This window comes from Schistocerca piceifrons, unplaced genomic scaffold, assembly GCF_021461385.2.
Source record: "Schistocerca piceifrons isolate TAMUIC-IGC-003096 unplaced genomic scaffold, iqSchPice1.1 HiC_scaffold_961, whole genome shotgun sequence".
Classification (NCBI taxonomy): domain Eukaryota; kingdom Metazoa; phylum Arthropoda; class Insecta; order Orthoptera; family Acrididae; genus Schistocerca; species Schistocerca piceifrons.
The window spans coordinates 1,442,501-1,447,500 of NW_025729236.1; positions in this window are offsets into that span (position 1 = coordinate 1,442,501).

Below are 5,000 nucleotides of genomic sequence, written 5' to 3' on the forward strand. Positions count from 1 at the left end.
CTGGTTTGTCATCGGGCAGAAGTGAGCGCAGTAGATGCTGGATTGTGTCCTCCCACGTCATTGTTTGGGTCTGGTTTGGAAGTTTTATGTTGCTGAGGACGTTTTCTGTACCTGTTTTTGGTCGGAGTATTTTTTGGGTTGCTGCCCAGGGATTGTTGTTGTCACAGTCAGATACCCACTTCTTCCATGCATCCTCTTTAGCAATGGTGATCTGTTTCGTGTATTCACTTCGTTTTTTTTTGTACTCTTGTTTTGCTGCTTCGATTTCTTCTGCAGTTCCATTTCGGCGGGCATTTTGCAGGGTTCGTCGTGCTGTCATTGTGTTTTGTCGCTGTAGTCTAAGTGTCTCGTTCCACCATGGTATAGGGTGCTGTAGCCAGGTTTTCCTTCTCATCGATTTTTTGCAGCTAGCTCGTACTGCCCCTTCCAGGCATCGAACCTTCTCATTAACATCCATTGCTTGGATATTCTCCAGGTATTCTACTTCCTTTGCAAAGCACTGATCAAAAATTGCCCATTTCGCAAATTGTGTGTTGTATTTTTCTTGCACTATAGCTGTTCTGTTTCTCTGTTGTGGGGCAACTTCATATGTTATGGCCCTGTGATCGCTGGTTGTCCATCCCCCATGAACCTTCCATTTAGTTGTTGTTCTAGCCACAATTGTTGTACAAATAGTGAGGTCTATGTTACTCTCTCCATTTGGTCCACTGAAAGTTGTTAATGGAGATTCCTCATTCAGTAGTACAAGACCATGCTGGTAGATGAAGTCTTCCATCTTCCTACCGTCCCCATTTGCCATATCACCATACCATAATGGGGATGTCGCATTTGCATCTAGGCCTATAATTACTGGTTTTCCAGCCAAGTTGTGCAGTATGTCCTCAAGTTTATTTAGGAAGCGGTCAATAGGTTCACCATACTGGCAGTACACACACACCAGGTACAGTTCTCCAAACGCTCCACTTATGCTTGCCGCACATGTATGTGTATCAGATAATGTGGTTAGCTGGAGTACATTTAAGCTCTTAGTACGAATGATTATAGCTGCCTTTGGTGTTCCATGTTTGGAGCTGTAAACCATTCGATAACCTGGTGGATAACCTGTGATTTTGTCATCTAGTGTGTATGGTTCCTGTACCAGTAGTACATCTAACTCCTCTTCCTCCATTTTCATGACTAGTTGGTCAGGTACTGTTTTAGATCTTTGCCCATTTATTTGGAGGATTTTAAAGGGGCTAAGTTGTAGGTCCGTTGAGGTTCTATGGTCTGAAGGTAGCACATCGTTGTTTTTACTTCCCATAATCGGTCATTCGTTGGATTGCTTCTTTTGCTCTCTTGTATTCAGGGCAGTTTTGGTCCAGAACTGAGTGTTTGCAGTCTCTCTTCCAGCGTTTGCAGTTCGCACAGTGTGGTGGTTGTTCTTTAAGCCTGCATTCTTTGAAGGAGTGTCCAGGTGCTGCACAGTGTCCGCATATTGTTTCAGCACTTGTGCATCTTGTTGATGTGTGACCAAAGCCCTGGCATTTATAGCACCTGCTAATATTTGTGTAATTTTGCACCCTGTGGGATGTGCAGTGGAGATACACTCGTCCTTGTTCAGTCAGCCTGTTCCATATTTTTGGTGCCACCTCCAGCACTAGGTTCACCACTTCTCGATTTTTTGGTCCAGTTTTGAAGGCCATCTGTGTTCCACTCACGACTTCTTCAAGTGTGAGGCCTGCTCTTGACAGATTTCGTTCATACAGCTCAGTTTTCAGCTGTCCTTCTTGAGTATCTCTTGGAACATCAAAGAGAATTACCCTGGGATTCCTTTTTTTAGGGTCCTGGATGGTAAGCCCTGAACGACTAAACTCTTCACACTTCTTCAGTCTGTTTGCTTCTTCTGTATCTGGGAATTCTAGTATTACGTTTTTGTCCCTTGTAGTCTTAAATTTCGTGACCCTCACATCTTTCAGCGATGTTGTGATGACTTTCTTCACTGTTTCCTCGAGATCTTTTGCTGCTTGTTGCGCTCCTTCTGCTGGCTTCACAACTAGCAACTTGGGCTCAGGTTTTGGGCCTCGACTTTCGTTGGTAGGTGTCGCTTTGGTGGATGCCTTGGAAGCATATGTTTCCTGTACTGGTATTTTTGCTGCTTGGGCAGCTTTAGTGCACCTGAGTTCCGTTTTCAGTTCCAGAATTTCCATTTCGTATTTCCGTACAATTCGCTCATATGCCGATAATTTTCCCAAAATAAACCTTTTCTGGACATTGTTTATCTTATTCGTTTCATTAAAAAGGAAGGACACTATTTCTTCCCTCATAGCTGCCATGTTTTCCAGATCTTCCTGGGATTTGGAGGAATCGTTCTCCATGGGGGCCAGCGAGATTCTGTTGGGCTCTGTTTTTGCAGGTGACAATTCTTTGTTTGTCCCCATTTTGTTTTGTTTTTGGGCGTTACCTTGTGTGTTGCATGTGTCCTATTCTGGAGTTATTGAGTGTGTCCGTACAGAAGCCGCCTTTGTACACTGGCGAGTGAAACACTTGGCCAGTTCGTTTATCGCGAGTGGCTTCGCGCGGCGCGTGATGCTGCTGTAGCGCTGGTTCCTCACCGGCCGCCTGGGGACGAGCCTACCTGGGCCGGCTGGGGACAAGCGCGTCGGCTGCCTGCCTGCAACGGGCGAGCCGGCCGGGCGCTGGAATGCGGTCGCTCTCGCGGGGTGGTGGGCGGGGGGAGTCAGCTGGGCTCTGTAGCGTCCACCCGCTGCCGTGGCTCCAAAACACAGGTCCAGCAAATCGGAAATTCACACTCGTGATGGAGTATGTTGTACATTAACACTGTATTAGTTTATATTGTCCATATCTCCCCTGACTTAGCAGACGTACGGCAGTAAGGTACTTCGCACCAGCTTCATTTGCGGATCGCGCACGCCACAGCAAATAGAATTTAACTATTAACACTATGAGTCTGAAAATGTTTGTGATCACTGTTCGCGACGAAGGGAGGTTTACGCCAGCACTGTGTTAGGTTATATTATTCATATCTCCTCAGATTTGGAAGGCGTAGAGCCTATAGTAGGTTCCCAGTAGCCGTAATCGTATTTACGGACAGCGCCAGTGGCGACTAACACAGTTTAATTATTCACACTATCAGTTTGAATCGTATTTAAATCATTGAGCATGACTGATGAATGTGTGCACTACCCCTGTATTGGGTTACATTGTCCTTGTCTTGTCATTTTCCTTAGAATTAAGTGACTAAAACTAAATTCGCGTCTGCCGCAATCGCGTGGGCGGAGAGCGCACGTCACGACAAAAACAATTTACTTTTTGACAGTAAGAGAACTAGATTCGCGCCTGCCACATCTCATGTACGACAAGAACAATTTCATTTTTGATAGTCTGTGTCTAAAAAAAATTATTTTAATCACTGTGCGTTATCAATTTATATCTACACCATCACAGGGTTGGGTTAACTTGACCATATCTTATCATCTTCTACAATTAATATCTACACTATCACTGAATTAGGTTTCATTGTCCATATCTTATCATCTTCAACAGATATAATGACCTAAACTAACATCGCGCCTGCCGCGGTCGCATGCACGGACTAAACTAAATTCGCGCCAGCCCTACTCTGCACAGAAGCTATATAATTTTAAAATCTAGAGATCCTACAACTATTTTACTTATACATATTGATTGAGGGATGAATGCTCTTTCCCACTGTCTGTCTGGGATTTACGTTTGTGTAACAGTTCGACAGTAAATTGTCACTGAACTTGGACGCGCTTGCCGTCGCCAATTTGTACCGGTGAGCGCACTTTGCAGCAGAAGCTATTTGATTTTAAAAACTAAAAGGCTTAAAATTATTTTGCGCATACATATTGGTTGAGGAATGAATGCTCTTTCACACTGTCTTTCTGGGATTTTAGTTGGGTCAGCAGATTGGCAGTAAATTGTCATTGAGGTTATATGCGCATGCAGCCACCTGCTAGCGCCCGTTACGGCAGATATTGTTCCTTATCGAATACTAATGGCCTTAACGTTTTTCTGCGCGCGTGTGTAAGATGGTGAAAGTATGCACTTTCAGACAGGGGGCCTTTCTTGTCCCTTGATTCTGTAGTTTGCCAGTGAATTGTTACCGAGTCAAGACGCGAACGCCGCACCCGAGTGAGGCTGGGCTGCGCTCGTTACACAGTGACTTTTGATATCAAAAGAAATATCTGCCTTAAAAATTTTCCACACACGCAGTATGACAGATAAGTGCATCTACTCTCAACAAGTGGGCCTGTATTCCACCTCTGCTCTCTGGTTCACCGGTAAGGCGGCGCAGACACACAACATTCCATCAGTTTCAAAGGATCCCGTATTGCAAATGCGCTGCACTTACTGTGATGGTGTCTTCCACAGCATCTCAGGAACTTATCACAACTCCAATGGCGTATATTGATTGACGGTGAAGCATTATAATCACGTGTATTTGGAGGAACATGTGTAGGCTGCTGCAGCACTTGTAGGTCGGAGAAAAATATTTATAACTCGATCACCAGATATAGGTTGAAGATCAGCCTTCTGTGGAACAATTGCGGCACAGTTGTAGAACCGCCACCAAATTTTCTTCGGTATCGAAGCACTCTTACGCACTCAAAATATCGTGGGAACACGCACAGATAGCACTCGCAAAGGACAGCATCGCGTATTTCACATAATCGATCGTATTTCCTGAAGTATTTTAGGTAAAACGATAAAATTTGAGCATGACACGTGATTTATTTCCGCGCAGGTTTGCCCAAAGTTTCGCAGAATTCGGAGCGTACCTTTTCACACGATCGGAGAAAGTGTAAGATCCGAATGCGCGTGGCCAGTAGGTCGCGCGCTGTGGCCTTCTCGGCGGTAGCCCAATTCAGACGCGACACAAAACACTTTTCACTAAACTTGCCATATATCGGAACGTATGAAACGTACGGCCTCGAAACTTTTATACGGGGTGTAGGGTGATGCCCGAAAGCACTGTG